The sequence below is a fragment of the Ochotona curzoniae genome, unplaced genomic scaffold, assembly GCF_017591425.1.
Source record: "Ochotona curzoniae isolate NIBS_2020 unplaced genomic scaffold, NIBS_Ocur_1.0 scaffold_1037, whole genome shotgun sequence".
NCBI classification, from domain to species: domain Eukaryota; kingdom Metazoa; phylum Chordata; class Mammalia; order Lagomorpha; family Ochotonidae; genus Ochotona; species Ochotona curzoniae.
The window spans coordinates 19,638,761-19,665,620 of record NW_024467083.1 but is presented as its reverse complement, the minus strand read 5'-3'; the positions used below and the strand labels follow the sequence as shown (position 1 = coordinate 19,665,620).

Here is a 26,860-nt window from a genome sequence, read left to right as displayed (position 1 = left end):
CTGACCAGTCCAGACTGTTGTGGGTTCCTTTACCTTTTACTGATGGCAGGCTCCTTGTTCACACCTAGCTTATTCCATCACCACCCAGACTCTTGAGCTAACCAGTGGGGCTAGAATTTCCACAGGGTGTGGCCCACACATCGCCCACAAAATCTACCCCCAGATATGGTTCTCGAGTGCTAGTTAATGCCATGGCCCTGCCTAATGAGACCCATCACCTGCCCCAACCATCATGTCAGATAAAAGGATATCCTGCTGGACAAGCCCTGACCCTTAGTTTTTGTATGAACTGGTGTTGGGTGCTCAGCATTGTTAAGTGATTACAAGTTCTTCAAAGGAAGAGTTACTGTCATTGGGAATCTTTAGGATTGACCCACATCCCAGAAGCACAGTGGGATCAAACTGGAACTACCTAAGCAGCGATTCAAAGAACCAAAACCCCAGAGCTCCCTGGCTGGGCGACCAGCAGGCAGAGCCTGGTGCCAAATGGCGCACTGGCCACCCGGGGACAGCTCACCACGTGCACATAGAGGCTGTCCTCTGGGATCCACGCATGAGACACCCCGTCTTGAGATCCGCAAGCAGCCAGGAAGTTGCTGGAAGTTTAAACCCCCAGGCCCAAGGTTTCGCTCCTCCGCAATCCCATTCACCGCCCAATGAGGGCGGTGGGTGGGTCCCGGACCTACCCAGTTACAAAGATCTCCTCCCTCGATCTACTCACCCCCAAGGTAGCAGCCCCAAGCCCAGGGACAGCCCCAAGCCAGGCCCGGGACAGCTTACCACATGCACATGGTGGTTGTCGTCTGGGATCCGAGCAAGACGCTCTGTCCTGAGGTCCACCAAACTTGAGAATTTGTTATTCATTTTCTTAAAGGGACTCCTAGTCCCCAAATGTAATAATGTACAACTACATTAATCTTATGCCTAACAAAACCTGACTATGGGCCCGGTGGCATGGCCTAGTGGCTGAAGTCCTCGCCTTGAACATGCCGGGATCCCATATGGGCACTGGTTCTATCCTGGCAGCCCCACTTCCCATCCAGCTCCCTGCCTGTGGCCTAGGAAAGCAGTCGAGGACAGCCCAAAGCTTTGGGAACCCTGCACCCACATGGGAGACCTAGAGGAGTATCCGTGTCCCCGGCTTCAGATTGGCATAGCACCAGCTGTTGCACTCACTTGGGTAGTGAATCATCGGACCGAAGATCTTTCTCTTTGTATATCTGACTTTGTAATAAAAAAAAAAATCTTAAAAAAAAAAAAAAAACACCTGACTATGCTTCTGGGATGCTGGGATAGAGTGTGGCTGCCTCCAACATTTAATTTATTTCTTCCCTGTATGCTGCTGTGTGCGAGAAAAGCACCTCAAATACATTTCTCTGTCCCTCAGAGTGTTTCTTAGAGATATGATCTTGTCACACAGCCACCCTTTAAGCAAGAGGAAATGAAAATGCGGGAGCTGTATGTCTGTCAACCTAGAATACCCTGACTTCAAAACACCATGCTGATTAGGACAAAGCAAGATGCCCCAGGGATTCCAGGGGCGTTTTCCTCCCAGCAGCCCTTACTCAGCACAGCCACTTGGGTCGGCTCTTGCACTCCCCACTGGGTTACAAGCTCAGTTGTTCTGTAAGAATTCAGCTTCTCAGCTGGGCACAAGGGTGTGGGTAGGAGTCCACTCCTCAGACGGACTGCTAGAAAGTCCTCCTCCCCTTTTGTCCTTGTCCTTCTTCCTGGATCATGTACGAGCCCACCGGCCTGAGCTCCCAGGAGCATCTCGCTCTCCACTGTCGCTATGCTAGCCTTTGGCCTCCTTCTTCACAGCCAGTGCTAACTACTGCCCCCTCCGTACTTGCCATTTTCAAGTCCTACTACATATCACAGCCAGAGCAATTGCCGGTTGCTCCATGACTTGAATCCCTCAGCTTTGGCAGTTGTTGAGCTCTCCTTCCTGTCTTCCTCTGTCCTGTGGTTACTTCAGGACTCATCACACTGAGTAACTTGTGATTCCTCGAAGCTGCCATGCTCTCTCTCTGACCTTTGGCATGTGTAGCTCCCTCAGCCCAGATGCCTCTTGTATCTCTGACTCATCTCTTCCGCTTTCGGTTTAGAGTAGTGCTGTCCCATAGCAACTTGTGAAACATGCTTGTGAGGTTTCTAGTGGCCACATAAAGAACATGAATGTCTCAAAACCTCAGTAAAATCCTGTAAGACACAAAGGTGAAGGGAGATGTAGTCTTACCCAAATGGTAAGATTGCATTTCATGGAAAACTAATTGATGCTGATTTAGTTTTATGCTTAATTAATTTTGAACATTTTATTCCACAGTCATACTGGTCTCTTTTCATATTTTTTATGGGGTAAGGGATTTGTTTTGTTTTTAAACATTTGTTTATTTATTTGTGAGACTGGTGTGGTGACATAATAGGCTAATTCTATACCTGTGGTCCTGGTTTGTGTCCCAGCTGCTCCACTTCCCATCCAGATCCTCGCAAATGGCCCGGGAAAACAGCAGAGGTTGGCCCAAGGCCTTGGGGTCCTGTACCCAGGTGGTAGACCCAGAAGATGCTCCTGCCTTCTGGCTTCAGCTCAGCTCAGCTCTGACTGTTGGGAGTGACCAAGGAATGGAAGAGCTCCCTCTCTGTGTCATTCCTTCTCTCTCTGTAATTCTACCTTTCAAATAAAAATAAACAAATCTTAAAAATATATATTTTAAAGTTAGAGAGAGAAAGAGAGATGGGGGGGGGGATTTTTTCATTCTCTGGTTCATTCCTCAAATGGCTACAGGGGCCAGAGCTGGGCCAATCAGAAACCAAGAGCCAGGATCTTCTGGGTTTCCCACATGGGTGCAGAGATCCAAGGACTTGAGCCATCCTCTGCTGCTTTCCCAGGTGCATCAGCAGGGAGCTGCATTGGAAGTAGAGCTACTAGGACTTGAACTGGCACCCATTAAGAGTGCCAACATCACAGATGATAGTTTTATATACTATACCTCAGTGTTGGCCCCAGTGTTCACATTCTTAATAACACCAAAATGAGCTAATAGTCATTTTATTAGGTAGCACAAGTTTGGACAGGGAGAACCAGGCATCGCCATTTCACTGTCCAAACGCCAGCAGTGGCTGGGGATCTCGTGGGTGACCCAACCAATTAAGCTACAACCTGTTGTCTTGCGGGGTTCACACTAGCAGGAAACTTACACTAGGAACTAGAGCAAGGATTATCCCACACACCCTGATAATGGCACACAGGCATCACAACTAGCAGCTTAAAAACTGCTATGCCAGATGCCCATCCAAAGAAGAGTGGTTAAAGAAACTGGTACACCTACTCCATGGAATATCACACAGCCTTTAAAAAGAAAGAAATTATACCACTTGCAATTAGATGGTCCCAACTAGAGACCATTATGTTCAGTGAAATAAGTCAATCTCCAAAAGACAAATACCATATGTTCTCTCTAATATAAGGAAACTGTCACACAAATTGGAATGTATAGTGATGGAGTAATGGAGACTAACATATCCAGATGTGAAGACACAATGCAACATTGCATCCCTACTTCCAAACAAAAGATGGACTCCCGATGAAAGTGTTTGACATATCTAGACAAAGGGATGGGACTGTCTGACATTGTCTGTACCAGCAATGTTGGGGCACACTTAAATAACAGACTGATGGAATTGTAATTCCTTATGAAGGAATGCACTATTGTGACAATGTGGGAAAAATGAGTCAGGAGAGGGAAGGATGGGAACTGGGCGGAGGGAAATTTCAGACTATACAGACTATACTATGATAAAATTCAAAATTTAAAATAAAAGAAATAATAAAAAAAGAAACCCTGCTTGCCCCTAGATACCTTGTTCTCTGACACACTCTGTATTAGGTGCCCTCTGTTATGTTACTACTGTGTTCTGGGCTTGAGCCAATCTTAGTACTCTGTGATATAGCTGCCTGATTACTTGTCTGTTCTTCACTAGACTCTGAGTTTCTTGACAGTAAAGATTTTGTCGTCGTCATCTCTGTATTGCCATTGCCCAATGATTCTGGCCTAAGAAGAGTTATTGGTTTGTTTGAATGAAATTGAAAGCCTCAAAAGCAATCTTCTATAGGCCTATGAATCATGTTAGATCTGCTAAGTTCACTCACTCCAATCTCATCTCCCACCATCCTCCCCTTTGTTTACCCTGCTCTAGTCACACTGCTATCCTTATATTCCTAGAACAGCTGAAATAAGTCAACCTCGGGGCCCTCACTATGTACTTTTTGCCTAGAAAGCCCTTCCCTTGGGAAGACATTGGCTTTGTTTTTTTTTTATTGCTTTCAGGTACTTTATGAAATCTTCCTTCTCAGGTCAACCTTTCTAAAATAGACCTCTTCCCACTTGTCATTCACTATCCCCTTAACATTTTCACTTGCCTACCCATCACCATTTGACAAGTTATTCATTTGGTTTGACTCTCTACTAAAAATACAAGCTTCTTGATATTAAGCATTCTCTGCAGTGTTCAGTGATATACGCTCTGTACTCAGAATCATACCCAGCATAACAGGTGCTCAATAAATATTGATGAACTACAAAAAGTTGGACTATGCACCATAGGAGAGCTTGAAGAAAGGGAAAAGACAAGCAGATGCTCAGAAACAGAGTCCCATAACTTTCAGCATTTATCCCATTTTAAGTGTCACCATGTCTAAAGTGCTTGCAAAACCACTCAGCGATCAGCTTTTCCTTGGTTTATGGTGCATGTGTTGTTGCAGGAGATAAAGGCTGACCATGAGGTTTAGGAGCTTGAAGCTTCATGAGTATTTTCCAACTCTCTGCCCCAGAACCAGGGGATCCCCGATTCTCTAAAGGCAGAACGACTAGGAGGGTTGGAATGTGGCTGTTGGAAGCTTCCATGGCAGTTGGCAAAGGCCACCAGTTGGGCTGATGGCAGACTCCAGCACGACCCACTGAGTGGAATGAGCCAGGTAGGGAAGCGCTGGTGAAGGGTAGCCTTCCTGAACATTGAGTTGTGAATTTAGAGTACAGTGAGTCATGGTAGCCAATGGGTCTGAGCTCTGGGTCTGAGCTCTGAACCCACTGATCCCTGTGCAATAGCACCTGGTGATGCAGACCAAGTTGCTTAGGTGATTCCTTGCCTTCACTTGTAAAACAGTACTTTGTGTTTGTGTTTCCCAGGGTTCTTGTGAAGATGTGACATACATTTGCGCACTGATAAGTGTTTGACAAACACAAGTTATTGGCTCTGGAGGCATTTTCTCTTGAGCCCTCTTGTCTGCCCACCCTACATTTAATCATTTAATTTATTGACTTTATATAACCCAAGACTCTAGTAAACTTTTATTTTATCATAAAACTCAGGTTCATTCATCCTAAATATCTGTCAGGGTTCAGGAAAGCAAATCTCAATCTGACTTTGGAGAACTACCATAATTTGTGGCTTAGTGATCCACATCTTGGCATCTCAACTAATACTGTTTCCCAGTTAATTCAGATGTGAGTGTCTTAGTCCCACAGACTGTAAACATCTTGTTGTTGAGAGCACAAACTTCTGAGTCATTTAGTGCTGGGCTTAACGCTTGGGTCCAAGACTTACTAGCTGTGTAGAAATTTGGGTGGGTTACTTAATCTCCTTAAGTACTAGTTTTCTTATCCATAATACTGACATCATAATAATATCATCTGTGAAGTGCTGTAAGAATCAAAACAGATTATGCATCCAACTTTTAACATCCAGGACTTGGTACTTAGTAAAGACTAGCAATCATATCTTCTTAACACTAGCTGCCAGCACAAAAGTAGGCACATATTAGTATTGGACTTTCCCAACATACATGACAGAAATGGCAGTAAAGCAATAAAAACACAGGAATTCCTGGCCAATCTTGGCTTTAGTTTCCCAGTGTATCAATAGGAACTGAAAGGTTTATGGCTTGCTGATCCAAGCAGAGGCTTAAACAGTAATATAAAAGCATTTTGCTTTCGTGTCTTGACAACTGATAAATCTCATTTAAAGTATGGCAGTTTAAGCAGAGGAAGGGAATATTGGCGATGTTAGTCCTAAAATGTTGATGCAGTGGTTGTGGGATGCAAGAGTGAGACAAGCAGGACACATATTTTTTAGGACACTTCCTAATTTCAAATTCTCTACCCAACCTTTGGACCACATATCGATTTTGTTCAAAAATGTGATGAGTGCTCGTTTCAGCAGCACATATACTGAAATTGGAACGATGCAGAGAAGATTAGTGTGGCCCGTGCAAAAGGATGGCATGCAAAGTTGTGAAGCATTTCATATTTTTTTACAATGAGAAACTGTTATTTTATGATCTTTTCCTTAAAAGCTTGAATAATAAAAAAAAGAAAATGTGATGAACACAAATATGGGTGCATTATCCTGCATCATTGAGCTTGGTTAACATTATATTTACTTATTTGGTTAACTCACACAGATAATGGTTTTTAAACTTGCACTGGGCTGTATGTTGGGTTCCAGGGGTCAAAGACCAAGCACAGTTCTTGACCTCATGTTCTGATGGTTGAGACAGACAAAACAACTCTATTGGACGTGTCATTTGTATACAAAATGAAGTGGAGTGTGGATGACTGGGCAGGGGCAGTATGGTGAGGTAAGGACAAAATTTCACAGAAGAAATGGCAGACTTAATAGTGGCTAGATTTTGACTTGTTCTCTGGAGAAAAAGACAACCTCACAGGGAGGAAATAGTACCAGGCAAGACAGAGGTTCATGGGATGCCATTGTACCACAACATAGGATAGCTGTTGGTAAACAACACCAAAAAGTTTATTTGTCTAGAGCATGAAGGATATTGACTTCTATCCTGAACAGAACTCTATTCAGAAGGTAACATGGAACTTCTGACGGGCTTTAAGCCGGGGATGCCCTGCTGCCACAGGTAGTGCTGATATACTGAGGAGGAGAAATGGTGTGGGGAGGAAGATGGAGAATGTCTAGGTCCAGGAGAATTGGCTCTGAATAAGGACTGTATGTACTTGGCTGGAGAGAGGTCAATTTCAGGCGTGTTTCTGATAGAAATCAATCCAAGTCAGGGCTGCTTTCAAATTATGCACACACATACACACACACGCATACACACACACCTCACACAGCAATAACTCCACGGAGAAGGAGCAATCACAAGCAATGTAACAGTAGTAGGAGAGAAGAATAATGATCTATGACCGAATGAAATTCTGTGAGCATCTGTTCTGTCTCTGACCAGAACACGATGGCCTTGATAGTCAGCCTATAACCTCTGTTTCCCTTCCTCCCACCCCCAACACACTCACAGTGGCCTCTCTGCCAGATAGGAAATTAATAATAGCCGCCAGCTGCTCACTGGATTGGCCATCTGAAATTAACGATAGGGTAGGGAGGAGCTCTCCACTGGGAAGGTCCTGTCATTTTCTCCCTGAGGGTGTGGTCCTCTTCCAACCCCGCTTGCTCTCCGGACGCAAAGCAAAGCTCAGCCTGTGGAGTGGGTGACAGTGCTCTGTCCAACTGAGCCAACCAGTGCTGTTTGTACATGGGTTGGGGGCGGAGAGCACAGGTGGCCAGAGATTGTGAGGCAGGGAGGGAAGGCCTGGCAAGGGTTTGGGAGGGCAGAGAGGAGTTGGCCCCATTCAGCACCTCTTCCTTGGTCTCTAAGGCAATCAGTAAGTGTTTATCAGGAATTGTCTGCCTGCTACCAAGGCCTTCTTTCATTACGATCTGCACACCCATTTATTCATTTACTCAGTAAGTATTTGTTAAGAACCTAACAGGCATCAGCACCTGCCCAGGCTTTAGGAACTTGGAAACAGTAAATGAAATCAAGCAGTGTCTACATCTGCCCTCATTCTCTTGTTAGTTCTGCTCCAAGGCTGGCAAATGTGTGTTGAACGAAAGCTGGATGATTTTATCAGCCTCACCCACTTAGTGGTAATTTCTGATTTTCCACTGTTTAGCTTATTTGCTAGCAAAAAAGACATGTTCAACTAGGGGCAGGTGCTGGGCCTAGCAGGTTAAGTCACTTCTTGGGACATCTGAACTGCGGATGGGAGGCCCTAGGATGAAGTTCTGGCTACTCTGGTTTTTGATCTAGCTTCCTAGTAACACACCTGAGAGGCAGTAGATGAAGGCCTAGGTAATTGGGCTTCTGTCACCTGCGTGGGAGATCCAGATGCAGTCCTTGGCTCCTGGCTTCAATCTGCCCCAGCCGTTGCAGGCCTTTGGGGAGTGAACCACACAGAAAAATATTTTTCTTACTCTTCCCTAGGGGAAAAAAAAAAATCTTAAAAAAAAAAAAAGAACTGCTCAGTGAGAGAGTACTGAATCACAAAATTTCAGTTTTCTGTGTGGTAATTTTTAAAAAGATTTATTATTTATTTTTATTGGAAAATTAGATATACAGAGAGGAAGATATAAAGAGAGGAAGATCTTTCATCCACTGATTCACTCCTCAAGTGGCCACAACGGCCAGACCTGAACCAATCCAAAGCCAGGAGCCAGGAACTTCTTTAGGGTCTTCCATGTGGGTTCAGGGTCCCAAGGCTTTGGGCTGCCCTGAACTGCTTTTGCAGGGCACAGGCAGGGAGCTGGATGGGAAGTGGGACCAACAGGATTAGAACTGGTGCCCATATGGGATCCCGGCATGTGCAAGGTGAGGACTTTAGCTGCTAGGCCATGCCGTTGGGCTCCCCGAGTGGTAATTTTTAACTCAGTGTTTCATGTGTCAAGAGCCTTTGGTACTGAAGTGAGAAATAGATGGACCAGTGTGTTGTAGCTATGTGAAAATTTCTCTGATCAGAGTTAAAGAAGTACATGGCATGCTTTAGAGTAGATTTAGTCATTTACTTATTTTAATTTTTTAATTTTTTATTACTTTTTAAAAAATTGTTATTAACATTGTATTATGTGATACAGTTTTATAGGCACTGGGATTCCCCCACCCCTCCCACAACCCTCCCCCCATGGTGGATTCCTCCACCTTGCTGCATAACCACAGTTCAAGTTCAGTTGAGATTCCTTCATTGCAAGCATATACCTAGCATAAAGTCCAGCATCTTATTGTCCAGATAAGTTCAGTGGCTTCTTGGGGAGACCTTCTCTGGTCTGAAGGTAGAGCTAACAGAGTAAAGTTCCGGTCAGTTAATTTTTTATTTTTAAAGATTTTTTTTGAAAGCCAGATTTGCAAAGAGAAGGAGAGACAAAGAGACAGATTTCCCATTTGCTGGCTCACTCCATAGCTGAGCCAGTCAGTCTGAAGCCAGGAACCAGGAGCTTTCTTTAGGATCTCCCATGTGAGTGTAGGGTCCCAAGGACTTAGACCATCACCAGTTGCTTTCCCAGGTGCATTAGCAGGGGCTGGATCAGAGCCCATAGGGGATGCTGGCACTACAGGCAGTGGCTTAACTCACTATGTTGTTATATAGCCTCTTAGTCCTTTATGCTGTATCTGATTTAGCAGTATCAGGTGACTAAACATCCATCTTCTCCTAGCGTTTTGTTTTACTTTACTTAACTATCTGTTCATTCGCTTGAAATGCAGAGTATCAGAGAGGGAGAAAGATATTTCACTACCTAAATGATCACAAGAGCTAGGACTGTACTACCATAAACTCAAGAACCAGGAACTCTCTCTGTGTCTTTCAAGAACTTCATTTAGGTCTCTGACATGGCTGCAGGGACCCAAAGACTCAAGTCACCTTCTAATGCTTTCCCGGGTACATTAACAGAGAACTAGATGGGAAGGGGAGGAAGCAAGACTTGATCCCACATGGGATAGCTTAACCGACTAGCCACAATATTGGCCTCTCCCAGCATTAAGATTTAATGAAAGGCCACCTTGTACATGGCCAAAATGTCCAGAGCTGAGCAAGTCTGAAACCTGCAACCAGAAGCTTCTTCCTAGTCTCCCACATGGATACAGAGTCCCAAGGCTTTGGGCCATCCTCTGCTGCTTGCCCAGGCCACAAGTAGGGAGCTGGGTGGAAGGTGGAGAAGCTGAGACACAAACAGCGCCCATATGGGATCCTGGTGGGGAAAATAGTCAATTGAGCTATTTTTGACTCTGGGTCCTGAAATTACTATTACTTTTAAATTCATTTCTATTTCTGTTACTTTTTCCTTGATCCCTACTGCTTTTTTTCTTTCCTTTGGATTGGATAACCTCCCCTTCCCACACTGTATTTTTCTCCTTTTATTAGATGCTCAATTCTAGACATTTTAAAGACTAAAGCTAATTCATGCATTTCTCTCCCCAGGTAAATATAAGAAAGCTTGGAGTGCTGTTACTTAGATCAATCTCCCCCATCTATTCGATTTTTTGATTCCTCTAAGTTAGTTATTTGAGTCTTGTTTTATATGATCAGTTGTGTTTTGAACTGACCTACATATTTGTCAAGTTCATTTGTTTTTGCCAGGCTCAATGTGCCTCCTGGCATTTCAAGTCTTTTCTTCTGACACTCTTTTTCAAAAGGAAAAAAAAAATTTAAAGATTTATTTCTTTGAAAGGCAATGTAATAGAGGTCAAAAGAGAGAGACAGATTTTCCATCTACCAACTCACTCTGCAAATGCCCATGACAGTTAAGGCTGAACCTGGGGACCAGAATTTCATCCAGAACTCCCACGGGGGTGGCAGGGGCCCAATATGGAGGCCGTCATCTGTTTAAGGAAATGGGACCAGGGCACAGAGAAATGGGAATTCAATCTCAGGAGCTCCAACACAGGAGGCAGAATCCCAAGCGATAGCTTTGCTTGCCAGGACACAATACCAGCCCCCAAAATGTATTCTTCTTTTCTTTAATGCTGAATATATCCAATTTTTATTTGGCAATCATATCTCAATAAATCCAGAAGAAAACAAATAGATTAATATGTTAAAACTGTTTTTGCAATAAGATTTTTAAACATAAAGGCAAAGATCCAAATGTAGAACCAAAGAAATTAGATAAAAATCCAGTAACCACAGTATGAACTCATGATGTATTTTTTTCCTCAAGAAATAAGAAATGTAAGAGATTTTAACTAGCTTGTCCAATGTCAAAGTAAGTGATAGGGTTGTTAACTATCATCAAAACTTTTTTGTTTGTTTCCAAATTCTCTATGTCTTCTTGTCACTGGAGGAAGAGGAGGAATAAAGGAGGAAGTCACACCCAGCTTTTCAAATGTCCCAGAAACAGGAATGGGGAACTGCCACCCAACATCAACCCAGGGTCCTACTATAGTGCGTGTTCCAAGGGTGGTGACCAAATGGTTTGCATAGTTCTGAAATGCTGTTGATTTCACCCATCCAAAGGTGAGGCAACCCTCCCAATGTCCATTGGCTGACATTGGTTGATCTCAAGTCTCCATTCACCCAGACTTTTGCTGTCATCATTTGCTGAGGTAGTTGTCCAATTTGCTCTGTTCTCCTTCCTCTGCTATGGTACCAAACAAGCTGCCGTATTCTCCATGTGCATCAGGGTCTGTGTCCACTGCTCTGCCTTTTTAACTCACAGGCAGGTCCAAGAACCAGAGCGAGGTGACCCGAGCTCTACCAGATCTCCTACCCCTGGTGCTCATGAACCCAGCTCCTACCTCACAAGTAAGCCCCAGGTACCGAGCCAGGAGACCCAGCCCTGCCGGATCCTCCACCCCAGGTCTCACAAACCTGGCACACACCATGCAGCCAAACTTCAGGACCTGGGCCAGGTGACGCAAGCCCTACCAAATCCCATGCCCCTGGGGTTCACGAACCCAGCAGGGTACCAGGCTGGCATGGCTTGCCTCACCTCACTGTCCACTATCACGCTGTATAGCCTGACTCAATCCAGCTCCGGCTGGTGTGTGCCTCAGCCTAACCCATTATAGCCAGAACCCTGTCTCGGCTTTAGTGTGGACTGACTGGTGTGGTGGCCTGACCTGGCCCCTCCTGTACCCTGTACTGGTTCTTAGATCTGCCAGTGGAAGTTATGAACTGGCCCATTCTGGTCTGTTCCCAGACCTAAGCCACATGTATGCCAGTGGGTGCTATGACCTGGCATGGTCTGGGCTGCTCCTTGCCTTGATTCTTGCACTCACCCACAGGGACTTCATCCCTATGAAGGAGTTTCCCAAGTTCCTCTGTCAGGTCTCCTCCTAGTGGGAGATCTCGCACACACCAGTGGGTCCTTGGCCCAGGTTGGCTTTGTCCACCTCTTGTCCTGGTAGTGGCCTTGCTCAACCGGCCCCCATCTATTCTGGTTCTTACATTGGGTTGCAGCCCAGCCACACCTGGTCCGTGTCTAGACATAATTTTCGTTTGATTCAGCAGGAGTCAGGACCTAGCCCAGACCATTGTGGGTGCTGGAGTGTAGCCAGTCTGTCATTCCCCAGATCCAGTCCATACCCACACCAAGGTAGGCTATAGTCATGTCCAGCCCAGCCTATTGCCCTCAGCCTGGCTCTCATGCTCACCAGCTGTCATGCTCATGGGCATCCCGACACAGCTGGGGCATCCCCTTAGCTCCCCAGCCAGGCCTGTTCCCATCCACAGTTCTTGGGCATGCCAGCACAGATTGCAGTTCTACAGGGGTGAGCCCACATATGCCCCACAGATTCTGCCACCAGATCTGATTTTCTCACATGATAGTTATTATCATGATCCATCCTAACTTCACCTTTGCCCTGTTCCAACTCCCATTGGTGGCTACCATGATTTTACCCTGTCTAGTAGACCCCAGCCTTAGCTTTAGTGTGTGCCAATGAGTGGTGCTCACTGATGATCAATGCTAACTAGCACAGCTCAGGTCTTCCACATGTGCTGATGCCTTGCACTGGCCTTTAGGGGTATTCCTGTTCCCCCTTCCAAACTTCTCAGACTCATCACCCTTGCTTACCTGAAAGTACAGTGGCCTTGTTCATTGATGTCCCTCAGTCGCCATTCCTCTCCTGGACATGAACCCTGAGACCCTGCTCAGCCTCATTGTACCATAACCAATACCCCATGTAAGCCCAAGTCCCTAGAGTGTGTCACTACATGCCCAAGTCCCTAGAGTGTGTCACTACCAGGTGACCCAAGGGCTTTGCCCAGCACCATTAATGCCTGGCTCACCTACTGTGGAGCCATTTTTGCCATAACCTGCTGGGTGAAGGCAAGAGGACCTTCAGAAATGTATTCTTTAAAAGTTCATTTGGTGTCTGTAGATAAACTTCCAGTGTTTAATTATTTGACATTTTATTTATTATCCCTTCCTTATATAAGCCTATTTTTAGCTACACATTAAAGACTTACTTTTCAGTCTTACTTTATAAAAGATTTATTTTTACTAAAAAGACATATTTACAGAAAGGCAGAGAGAAAAACATCTTTGGGCCTGACTCAATGGTTCGGTAGCTAAATCCTTGTTTTGCAAGCACTAGGATCTCATAAATACTTCAATTCATGTTCCAGCTACTCCACTTCCCATCCAGCATGACCTGGGAAGGCAGTGGAAAATGGCTCAAAGCCTTGGGATCCTGCACCCACGTGGGAGACCTGGAGGAAACTCCTGGCCTTGGATTAACTCAGCTCCAGCTGTCGCGGCCACTTGGAGGAGTGAACCATTGGATAGAAGATCTTTCTGTAAAGCTGCCTTTCCAATAAAATGAATGAATCAAAAAAATAAAACATTTTCCAGCATCTGATTTACTCCTCAATTGACCTCGATAGCCAGAGCTGAGCACATTCAACGCCAGGAGCCAAGAGCCAGGAGCTTCTTCTGGGTCTCCCATGTGGATCCAGGCTCCCAAGACTTTGGGCCATTCTCTGCTGCTTTCCCAGGCCACAATCAGGGAGATGGATTGCAAATGGAGCTGCCAGGATATGAATTGGTAACCATATGAGTGCCAATAGGTAGAGAATTAGCTAATTGAGCTATTATGATGGCTCTTGAGTCTTTCTTTTAAACATTTTTATTTATTTATTTGAGTGTAAGGTTACAGAGAAGGAACGAGAGACAGAGATTTTTCATCTGCTGGTTCACTCCCCAGATGGCTGCAACAGGAAGTCTGGGCCAAACAGAAGCCAGAAACTTCTTCCAGGTTGTCATGTATGTGATGAGAGTCCCAACACTTGGGTCAGCTTCTAGGAGCTGGCTTGGGAGTGGAGTGGCCAAGACTTCAGCTGGTGCTCATACGGATGCTGGTGTTTCCTTGCTGTGCCACAGTGCTGACCCCCCAAGGTGTGTTCTTTTTATTAGGGCTTCATTACTATCCCTTAAGTTGAATATTTGTCTTTCATTGGGCTTCAAAATTCTCAACTATCGTCTATTTTGTCCAAGCTTTAAAAATTGTGATAAAGTATAAAAAACGAGATTTACCATTTAAATGATTTTCAGTGTACAATTCAGGGACATTAAGCACATTGTGAGCAGCCATCACCACCATCCATTTCCAGAACATGTTTTATGTTCCAGAAAAGAAGTTTAAACAGTAACTTCTTCTTCTTTCTCCCTCCCTCTGGCCAACTAGCAAAAGTTTCCTTTTTGTCTTTGAATCTGACTGCTCTGAGTACCCCATATAGGCAGAATCACACAGCCTCAATTCTTTTATTCCTGGGTTATCTCACTTCATGGAATTTCCTCCAGTTTCATCCGTGCTGCAGCTTATGTCAGAGTTTCCTCCCTTAAGGAGGAATAATAGTTCATTTTATGTTTCTACATATTGTGTTTATCAAATTATCTGTAACTGGGTACTTGTGTACCCTTCTCTTTTCAGCTGTTGTGAATAATGCTACAACAAACATGGGTATTCGAATGGTCTGTTCAAGTCCCCACATTTTCATTTCAGGATGTGTTTACTTGAAAGACAGAATTATAGACCTTTCATCTTCTAGTTCAATCTTCAAATGCAGCATCCATGGCAAACTGAAGCCAGGAGCCAGCATCATCTTCTGGGTCTCCTATGGGTCTGGCAGGAGCCCAGGACTTGGGCCATCTGGGTATCCTTTCCCAGGCCCATTAGTAGGGAATTGGATTGGAAGTGGAGTAGTCAGGATTCAAACTGATGCCCACATGGGGTGCCAGTGTCATAAATGACAGCCTACCCTACCATGCCACAACCATAACCCCTTAATTCACATTTTCAGTTCTCTTGGGTGGATACCCAAAAGTGGAAATGCTGCCTCATTTATGTGTAGTATCTTCAAGGAATGCCATGCCATTTTCTGTAGTAGCTGCATCATTTTTCACTCATACCTGCTGTGTATAAAAATGTCCATCCAATTTCTCTCCATCCTGATTACAGCTTTTTGTCTGTGCATTTTTTTTAAATGTGTGGACAATCCCAAGTGGGTATAAAATGGCATTCATTGTGATTTTTCATTGATTTGCATTTCCCTCAAGAGCAGTGGTGTTGGGCACTTTTCCCTATTCTTGTTGATTATTTTATACCTGCTTCAGAAGAATGCCTTCCGAAGTCTTCTACCCCTTTTATTGAAATCAGATTTTCTGTTTCTATTGGGTTGCAGGAATTCCTTGTGCATTCTAAGCATCAGTTCTTTATAAGGCAGATGATTTACAGTATTTTCTCCCTTCTGTTGGGTGCTGTTTCAGTTTGTTGATAATGTCGGTGGTGCACGGATCTCTTTCGATTTTGGTGTAGTCCAGTTTATCTCTGTTTCCTTTTGTTGCTTATGCCTCTGGGTGCACATTTAAGAAACTGTTGCCAAGCACAGTGCCTTGAAGATTTTCCTCTGTGTTTTTTTTTAATCTTAACTTTTATTTTAGGTTTTTGACCCATTTTGAGTTTGATTCATTTTCACAAACGGTAAAAGATAAAAATCCAACTTTATTCTTTACGTGTGAGTATTCAATTTTTCCAACACCATTTGCTAAGAAAAACATTTTCTCTTTGAATATTGCCTGCCCCCTTCCTCTGAAACCTTCATTTGTAAAAGCTTCTTTAGCTCTCTTCCTTCAGTTCTATTTTTCTCCTACTTTAGCTCTGTCTTTTAAAATTGCACTTCTTCTTTGTTCATTGACTAGTCAAACTGACCATCAAGTTCTAAATTCAGTTATTCCATCCTTCCCTCTCCCATTTCTAGAGCTTCTTAGTTCTTTTACACACATTTTGTCCTTTCTCTTTATTTTCTCATATTTGCAATTACTTTACTTTTTTACAGATTCATTTGTTTTTATATCAAAGTCAGATATACAGAGAGGAGGAGAGACAGAGAGAAAGATCTTCCATCTGATGATTCACTCCCCAAGTGGCTGCAACAGCTGATATTATGCTGATCCAAAGCCAGAATCCAGGAACTTCCTTCAGGTGCAGAGTCCCAAGGCTTTGGGCCATCTTTTACTGCTTTCCTAGGCCACAAGCAGGGAGCTGGATGGGAAGTGGAGCTGTCGGGATTAGAACTGGCGCCCATAGGGGATCCTGGTTTGTTTAAGGCGAGGACTTTAGCTGCTAGGCCACCGAGCTGGCCCGTTCGTTTACTTTTAATCAGTTATAAATACTTATTTTATATTCTCAACAGATTATTTTTTCCCTATCTGTTTTTCTGCTGTCTCTTGGGGAATATGGTTTATTTTCACATATTGTGATTTATGTCTGTGAACTAACATTCTTGGTGAATTTGTGGGAATTCCTAGTAGCATTAGTGGAGAAAATCTGGGTTGGCTTTTGCCAGAAACTTGGCCAGCACTCACTGAGACAAACATTTTATAAAAATTTTTGGTTTGGGTTTATGAACACATGCAGGAAATACAAATTCAGATCTTAACTCTATTTTAGATATCACGTAAGATAAAAAATTCTCAGAGTAAATGTTTGGATACTTTTCTAAGGGTTGTGATCAAATATAAGTTATTTTCCTCCTGTATTCCTTTGAGGAATATATGTGTATCTTTTAAAAACGTTGTATGTATTTTAGTCTTACTAACCTGACTGATAAAATGAATGGTTTGTCTGGCCATTTGGTGCACAGGTTGAGATACTAGTTGGGGCATTGGCATGCTGTTTACACTGCTTGAATTTGAACCTTTGCTCCGTTCTTGATTCCAGCTTCCTGTTAATGTGCACTGGGAGGCAGCAGTGCACATTACTTGGGTCTTTGTCACCCTTTTTGGACACTAAGATTGAGTTCTAGGCTCCTGGCTTTGGTCTGGCCCCATCTGGGCTGTTTGGGAAGTGAATCAGTAGATGAAATATCTGTCTTTCAAATAAAATGAGAATTAATTAATTAATTAAAAATGCTCCAGGATTACCATGGAACAGAAAATGCCTCAGAATAGCTACCAGTCACCAGCTTTATCATTCACTGTCTTTAGATTTGTGCTGTGGTTTTATCTTTAACTTTTGACTATTTACTTGCCAAACTGCAACAAAAAATGTTAAATTTCTGGTAGTTTTGAAAAGTTGTTAACAGGGGCTGGTGCTGTGATATATTTGGTAAAGCCACTGCTTACAGTCTTGACATTCTTTTTTGGGTGCCAATTTGAGTCTTTGGCTACTCCATTTCCATTCCAGTTCCCTATCAAAGTGCCTGGAAAAGAAGCAAAAGATGGCCCAAGTACTTGGACCTCTATACCCAAGTGGGCGCCTCAGAAGAAGCTTCTAGTTTCTGATTTCAGACCAGCACAACTCTGGTCAATGAGGCCATTTGGGTAGTGAGCAGGAAACATGGAAGATCTCTCTGCTTTTCTCAGTGTCTCTCTGTCCATGTCTCTCTGACTCTCCCTCTCAGTCCCTGTTAACTCTGTCTTTCAAGTAAGTTAAAAAAAAGAAAAAAAAAAGGTTTGTAAGAATTTTTTCTCCATAGCACCTACTGGCACATGTGAGAGCCAGGATGGGATGTGGGCCAGACCTGGTTAGACCATAGTACCCGCTGGCATGTGCAAAAACCAGGGTTGAAGGGTGGACCAAGTAGGGGTTTTGTGTGGTTACCCCAACTAGGCTGTAGTACCTCTTGAGAACCAGGTCTGGGGAAGGATAGGCTGCGCATGGGCACAGCACCCAATGGTTCATGTGAGAGATGGGGCTGGAATTAGGGCTAATCAGATAGCTGCATCCAACCAGAATGTGTGTCGGCCTGTGTAGGTGACAGACCAAATCTGACCCTGCATTGGATGGCACACACAAGAATCAAGTCTGAGGGTCATTCCAGGAGAGGTTTCTTGTGGATCTCCCCAACTAGATTACTGGACTCAAATCCTGGCCTCATGGATAATCACAGGATGTGTGGTCCCACCTTGGAGTACGTGTTTTAGGACTGGGTATCCTCAGTTTATGATGCTCATGCAGTGGACTACATGCCCAGATGCACAAGGGATCATGTTAGCTAGCTCATCTAGATTGGTTAGATTGAATGGCTCATCAGAGGATGAAAAGCAGAACAGGTTGGACAATTCTCCTGCCCAAGGTTTGCAGCAAGCATCTGGGTCTGGGGATGCAATGAGGTGGACTTGGTCAGCCAATGACCTTAGAAAAACTTTCTCAACCCTGGAGCAACAAAGCCAATGAGGTCTCAGAACTATCAAAACCACTCAAGTAACACCCTCAGAACATTCTTCTCCACTTAGGAGAATCTAAGGTATCATCAGATGACTGTCTCCCATCCATGGGTCCTGATGTAACTGGAAGTAAGTTCTCACCTCCCCTTACCTCCATGCAGATACAGGATTTAAAAGGAAGAAAGAAAAAAAGGAAAAAAAGAAAGAAGGAAAGAAAGGAAGGAAGGAAGAAAGAAAGGAAGGAAGGAAGAAAGAAAGAAAATTGAAACATCTGTCCCACCCACCTTCCTCCATACCTCAACCCTCTCCACCCTAATCAGAGGCCCACATAGATATGTATTCCTCTCAACTATATAAACAATGTTACAATTTTAAAATAAAAAAGGGGTTTTTTAAGATGTGGAATCCTCTATAATACTACACACATGTATTGGCTCTCATAGTTGTAAATTCTGTGAGGTTTCTAACTTACCTTTGGTGTTATGTTTTGTGTGCATTAATTCAATTTTCATGATTCTGTGAGAAATGTGTGATTGTTAACATTATTCTCAATTTAAAGAGGAAGAAACTGAGGCACAGAACAGCTAAGAAACCAATATAGCTTGGTCATATAGCCATTAAGCAGTGGCTATTTGAATCTGAAGACTGACCTAAATGCATCTTCATTTAACCACTCCAGTAAAACTTCTTTGCATTTTTGGGATCCCATGTGAGTGCGGGGTCATGTCCTGGATGCTCCACTTCCCATCTAGCTCCCTGCCTGTGGCCTGGGAAGGCAGTTGAAGATGGCTCAAAGGCTTGAGACCCTACACCTGTGTGGGAGACCCAGAAGAAGCTCCAGGCTTCAGATTGACTCAGCTCTGGTTGTTGTGACCACTTGGGGCGTGAACCAATGGATGGAAGATCTTTGCCTCTCCTTTTCTTTGTAAATCTGCCTTCCCAATTAAAAAAAAAATATATATATATATATATTTTAATGAATGTGAATTGGCCAAGTTGGACAAAAGAAAAAAAAGGCAGGAATTCCAAAAGGGGGAGAGTGGAGAGCTCAACCCCAGAAGTATCAATGAGCATCAGAGACTGTGTGTGAAAATCCTGGCTCCAAGAGCAGGTCTTGCTCAGGAGCAAGCTGGCGTCCAGCTGCGTCAACAGCAGGGGCCTGCAATCCAGAAAACTCAACATCACAGCTGGAAATCAGGCATAAGGAAGGTCCATGTGTCACAATATACTGGATGAACCATGTGGAAAACTGTGCTGCAATGCAGGTGAGCTGAGAAAGATCCTCTGCATCGTGGTCCCTGGTAGAAGACATGAGACTCCCAAGACAGAGGCACCAGATTTTATTTCCCAGGACACAGCAAGCAGCCTGGATGTCAGTATCACAGACACTCCCCTTGCTGTGGACCTTCCACAGAGGCAATGCAGAGTGAATGCTGGATGAGGGGTTTCTGAGCTGAGAGTGCCTCCCAGGGAGAGACTTCTTCATTATATTAATGAAAACACCTAGTCTGTAAATAAGGCCACCTGTGCCTTTGCTCACAAAATGGGAATAAACATGAGAAACTCATGACAAATGGTCTGAGAAACAGCTATCTGAATTGTAAGTGTTGAGGCATTCCCTGTAAATCTACAAGATCAGGTATTTTTGGGATTAGTGCTGTAGCATAGTGGGTAAAGCTGCTGTTTGCAACACCATCATTCTATAAGTCCCTACTGTTCCATCTTGGATCCAGTTACCTGTTGATGGCCTGGGAAGAAGAGCAGATGATGGTCCAGGTGCTGAGACACCTGCCACCCATATGGGAGACCTGGAAGAAGCTCTTGGTTCCTGGCTTAAGTCTGGCCCAGTCCTGGCTCCAACTGGTACCCATGTGCCCATATGGAATGTTGGTGCTGACAATGCTCACTCTGTAATCTTTAGTTTTAACTAGTGTGATGAATTATTTTTCAAGATTGCCTGGTGGTGGTGGTGGTGTTGCTGCTGATGATGATTGATAAAAATAGGCAAAGGATACTTCTGAAGAAAAGTTGGCCAGCTTTGACGATTTTCTGTATATCATGGGAAAAAGTAAAAGCATGAATTGTGATTTCTGTGAAAATGGTGAAATAAGAAATTTGAAAAGTTGAGGTAGTTGAGATGCCATCTGGGATGTCCACATCCTATTTCAAAATATCTGGATTTTTGTGTCAGTACTACTCTGAATTTACTTTCCGCTAATGTGCACCCTGGAGTGAAGCAGGTGAAAGATTAAGTATCTGAGTCCCTACTGCACATGTAGGAGACCTGGGCTGAACTGCCTACTTCCGGATTTGATCTGACCTGGGCCTGGTTGTTGCTGGCATTCATAGAGTGAATTAGTGGATGAGAAACCTCTATATTTCCGTCTTTTAAATAAATAAAATAAAGTAAATAAATAGTAAAAGAGAATGCTACTCTAAAAGTTAAACCCTCCATTAGACATTAAAAATAGCTCCTCCCTCCAAAAAAATCCATGAGAATCAACTTTTCAGACATCCTGTAAATTAATTAGATGCTTACAACAATTTAGGGAATTCAAGATAAAGAGCAAAATCTTGGTAGAAGAACCAATCGTTTGGCGTTTACACTTGCCATCATCCCAGCTAAGTGATAACCTTGAAAATGACAGCCTGCATTTTAGTACTGGTAACAGAGGGAAGAGAATGTCATTTGCAAAACACAGGCAAGTGGTTTAGCTTTTGTTGCTTAGGCAATGGATGTAAGTTGCAACAAACAACAAAACACCCAAATAGCTTGGGGGAAAAAGGTTGAGGAATGAGATTCTTTGGGGAATAAATACATTGAAAAACTCTGATATTTCTGGGAGTCCTGAGTCCATTTGCATCCTCATTGCTGTTCACATGTTCAAGAAAGACGAAACCAACTCTAAGTTATCTCCACAAATGAGAAGTGAAGGCTAAGGCAGAGTTTTGTAAATTTTCTATTTTTTATTTTTAATATTGTTTACACAGTTGACAGGATGCCCCACATCCAAATGCCAGGTTTTGATTCCTGCCTCTGCTTTTGATCCAGACTTCCGATAATGCACGCCCTGGAGGCACCATGTGATGACTCTAGCACTTGGGTCCTGCCACCCCACACAGCTGGTTGGAGTCTTAGCCAGCTGTTACGCCATTTAGGGAATGAGCCTACAGATGAAGATCTCTCTTTTTCTCTATTTGCAATTCTGCCTTTAAAATAAATAAGCTTAAAATATTTTCTAAAAAGAAAATGTAATATATAATCCAAATCCCAGTTAAAAGAATCTGCTCCAAATATTCAGCTCAAAGCGAGCTTTAATTGAGAGTGCTCCCAGCAGAGGTTCACTGATCCAGCACAGACCTAGGGAAATCACACCCAGGTATCGCACCCAGGGCTTTTATACTCAGGTCAAAATAGGAAGTGGGGTGGGGCCTAACAGGAGAACGAACTTTTCTTTATATGGTAATGTGAGTGTTGATGGGTTCCCTCTGGCCTGGTCAGGCCCAGGCATGCTCCTGGCCCAGGCATGAGCTTCTGGGCATTGTAGTTCCTCGGTCTGATCACATCAGCCAATCCCCTCTCCCAACTGCCTCCTTCCTGCAGGTGGTCCTTCCCTCGCCTGGCACGGCCTCACAGAAAATATAAGACAAATAAGCTGCTAAGTAAGTCCAGAGACCTAAAGGAGGCCATACCTAAGGAACTACAGAAACATGTAATACTACATTTACCTTGTCAAGTGAAACAGAAACACAGAGATAGAAATTATCTAACAAAAGTGTAGTGATGCCAATGGCCAGTTCACTAGGGCAGCTCAACAGCAGATCTGAGGAAGTTACTTCAGGGCAGATGGATTGTGGTTATCCAGAGGAACAGAAAGAAAAAAGAGTGAAGAGAAATGAACGGAACATGAGACACAGATGGCACACCATTCAGGGAACTAAGTTAAGTTCCCAAGGGAAAAGAGAGATAGGTACAAGGGGAATGGGAAAAGTATTTGAAGAAATAATGCTCAAAAATTTCCCAGAACTGATGAAAAATCATTACTTCACACCTCCAATGAGCAAACACAAACTCAGAAAGGTCTACACACATAGACACATCATCATTTTTATCGTTTGAACATGATTTGGCTCCACAGCTCAGACAGGCAATTAAACCTCCAAGTCTTGGATTATGTTAATGGTGATGGATTAAGGTTGGAGGTTTGATCCGATGACGGTGTCTGGAAGTTGGGCCTGTTGCTTGTGAGAGGGTTGCTGTGTAAGCCAGCGCACTGTCTGTTTCCCTTCTGCCTCACCATTTAATCCTCCCCCTACACATGTTCTGCCATGTACTGTCCTCGCTGGGGGCCAGACTAATCGTGTCATCCTATCTTGGGCTAGGAGTCTCCAAAACTGCACATTGAAAAAGCCCTCTTTGCTAAGTAGCACTTTTCAGGTATTTGTTACAGCAACAAAAAGCTGGCCAATGCTATCATCAGGCTGCTAAAAGTTCAAGTTAAAAAGAAATTCTTGAACGCAACTAGGAGCAATGCATCACATACAGGGATGTTTAACAAAATTAAGAGTGGCTGTCTCATCAGAAACCAGAGGCTGGAAGGCAAGACAGAGCAACATTTCTGTATTTGGCAAAAATATTTTCAGAATTGGAGAAATCGAGACGTTCTCAGATTAAAAACAAAACAAAACAGAGTTGGCTGCCAGCAAATTTATCCTAAAATAATTGTGGAAAAGATCCTTTTAGGCTAAAATCAGAAAAGAGCAGGGTGATTCAAACCCACAAGGAGACATACGGACCATCATTAATGGTAGCTATACAGATAAATATAATATAGCATTAATCTACATTTTGTGTACCTTATCTTTTTTCCTGATTTAAAACACAACAGCAGAACACAATCATTTTAAACTTTTGTCATGGGAAGAACAATATACACAGATGTAATTTGTGGCAATACAGTATACAGGGAAGAAGAAATAGAGCTAAAGTGAAGCAAAATGTTATATTCAGTTGAAATGATATTAATCTGAATTGAAATGCTATAATTATTCATGGAAATTCCCAAGGAAAACACAAAGAAAAGAACTCAAAAATATAGCACAAAAAGTGCTATATATTAACAAATGAATATAATGCTTCAGAACATTTATATATCATTAAAATAGTGATGGATTAAAGAAATAACAAAAATGTAAGACATGTACATAACAGCAAAACAACAGAGTTAAATATTTTCTAACCTACAATTTTGTTAAGTGTAACTGGATTTAAATCTTCAATTAAAAGTCAGATACTGATAAAGTAGATTTTAAAGAAGCATGATCCAGTTATGTTCTGGAATTGGATTGTTATGATGGTGGCATAACCTTGTATATATTAAAAATTATGAAATTCTTTTTTTTTTAAGATTTATTTTATTCTTATTGGAAAGGCGGATGGATATACAGAGAGGAGAGACAGAGAGGAAGATCTTCCGTCCGATGATTCACTCCCCAAGTGAGCGCAACAGCCAATGCTATGCCGATCTGAAGCCAGGAGCCTCTTCCGGGTCTCCCACACGGGTGCAGGGTCCCAAAGCTTTGGGCCATCCTTGACTACTTTCCCGGGCCACAGGCAGGGAGCTGGATGGGAAGTGGGGCTGCTGGGATTAGAACCGGCACCCATATGGGATCCCGGGCGTGCAAGGCGAGGACGTTAACCACTGCGCCATCGCACCGGGCCCTAAAAATTATGAAATTCTACACTTCAAAATTGGTAAAATGATGAACTTTATGTTATGGGATTTGAATTCAAATTATTTTAAAGATTTGTTTCATTTATTTGAAAAGCGAAGTGACAGAGAAAGAGAAGAGAAATGTTCCATCCATAACTTCTCTCCCCAAATGGCTGCAACAGCTGGGCAAGGCCAGGCAGAAGCCAGGAGCTAGGAACTCTAGGCAGATCTCCCACAGGAGAGGAAGGGCCCCAAGAACTTGGACCACCTTCTATTGCTTTCCCAGGTGCATCCGTAGGAAGCTGGATTGGATGTGGAGCAGTCAGACTACAAGCAAGCGCTCATATGGAATGCTACTGCTGCAAGTGGTGGCTTAATGGGCTGCTGGTCTCTGACCTTAATTTAAAAAGTAGATGAATCAAAGATGAGTGACTTTATGCGAGCAGTCATGCCTGTCTAGAGTGATAGCTCACTACAAAGATGAGAGTGTTAGAAAGGGGAGCCTGATGTTTGAGGACAAATGGCAAATTTCACTTTCAACATGTTGGCTTTCCAATAGAAGACTCTATGTGGTTGCTAATTATAACATCATTCAGGTGTCTATTAAGAACTCAAGGCTAGAAATAGAATTTAGGAACCTTCAGCATAGATTACAGTCAGATTGGGAGTGAGAAACAGTCTCTAAAAACGTTCTCCCTTCTTTGGAGCACATAGCCCATTCCCTCTCTGAAAGGCCCAATGCTTTAAATGACCAACAGTCTCATCTGCTTGAAAAATAGCCCACTGCGGTGTACACATGATAGCACAGGTAGGAATGGAGGCAACTCAGAGTACTGGAAGCTTTGCTCTCTGCAGGAGGGCTTCTGTCTCCTCCTCAAAGCAGAACCAGCTTTTGTAATGAGGGAAATCCACCTTTCATTTCCCCAAAGTGTTATAGCACCAAGAAATGACTGTGCTGACATTTGAGTGAATACTCTCCACTGGGAGGTTTAAGTAGAAGAAGATGGTGCCACAATTATGAACCTAAAACATTATCCTGGTAGCCATGTGGAGAACTGATGGAGGAAGTTATTTTAGTGAGAAAAGTGAGTGTTTTTCCCTTTGGGCAGTGCATCTTAGTGGAAACAATTTTTTAAAATAATTTTTAAATTTTAAATAATTTAAACAAAACAAAACAAAAACCATAAAACTGAATTCATGCAGTGGTCTGATCATTTTGTGTTAAGTGCAAATAACCACACAACCTATATTTCACATCTGGGTTACTAAAGAACTCTCTGGGGTGTGTGTGTGTGTGTTTAGGAGAAAGACTTCCTTTGGAAATGTTCTAGACCTTATAACCCACAGGACGATCTACAAACAGACTTTTGATTTCAGTTTCTCATTGCATTCCAAACTGTGGCTTTTATGTTTTCTTTTATCACCAGGAAGTCTGAGTGTGTGAAGGAGGAGCCATACTCCCTCATGTGGTTACTCACCTGCCTTTTCAAGGTTGGTTGCATTTCCTCTTGAACAAAGGCCAGGAGATTTATTGCAAAATAATCAGAAATCTGCAAGCAAAATTCTGGTAAGATATTGCGGGAGTTGAGTTGGCTCTTCTGTTGTGTGTTCACAGTCCTTAGAGAACTGGGGACTGGAAAGGAAGCTCTTAGAGCCGTTGGAAGCCAGGGGATATTGCATTTATTCATTTATTATCCACAGTACTTAAAGAAATACACATGACACATTCTGAAAGTGGGAACTGATCTGGAAGTGGACAAACATGTCTGATACTGAAAACCGACACAATGAGCAATGATCTCTTCCCATGAGAGAGCACAGTGTTGTGGTGTAGCATGTAGAGCTACTGCCTGCCAGCATCCTATGCAGATTGTGTCCTGGCTGCTCTGCTTCTGATCAGCTCCCTACAGTTGACCTGGGAAAAGTAGCAGAGGATGGCCCAAGTCTTTGGATTCCTGCACCCACTTGGGAGATCAGAATGAAGCTCTTGTATCCCGGCCTTTGACCTGGCCCAATCTTGGCTGTTTAGCTATTTGGAGGATAAACCCATGGATGGAAGATTTTCTTTCTCTCTCTCCATCCCTTTCTGTCTGTAATTCTTCCAAATACATTGAAAAATCTAAATATATAGAAATATTGTAATATATTATACAGTATATATATATACTAGCATAAATATTAAAAATTAAATTAAATTTTAACTTTAATTTTATTTCAAAAGTTAAAAAATATATGCATAAAATGTAGTATAACTAATGTATAATATAAATGCATACATTTTATATATATCACAGCAGAGGCCAGCACCACAGCATAGCAGGTAAAGCTCCCTGCTCCTGCTCCAGCCCCTGTTCAGCCTGGCTTTTGTGGCCATCTGGGGAGTGAACCAGCAGATGGAAGATCTCTTTCTCTGTCTCACCTACTCTCTCTTAACTCAGCCTTTCAAACAAAAATAAAATAAATCTTTAAAAACAAATCACAGGAGAAAGGGCATTCAAGTGGCTGTGTCACCAGGAAGTCTGCACCAAACTTCCCACTGCAGTTGTCCCTTCTGAAACTTCACTTTTTAACTCCAACTGCCTACACAGCCCCCAACTTCCTCTCTCAGTGCTGTAGCTTCCAAACACATGGAGGCCGGAGGCCGCCAGGCAGTTTCCTGCCACTGTTCCCTCCCCCTCCCC

General features: G+C 43.2%; 1 non-coding gene across 1 annotated transcript; it reads left to right on the top strand.

Annotated features, from left to right (window-relative positions):
- Positions 1-6,203: 6,203 nt before the first annotated feature.
- LOC121168959 lies at positions 6,204-6,310 on the top strand. Its single transcript, XR_005885811.1, has one exon. It is a non-coding gene; the product is annotated as a U6 spliceosomal RNA (small nuclear RNA).
- The last annotated feature ends 20,550 nt before the right edge of the window (positions 6,311-26,860 follow it).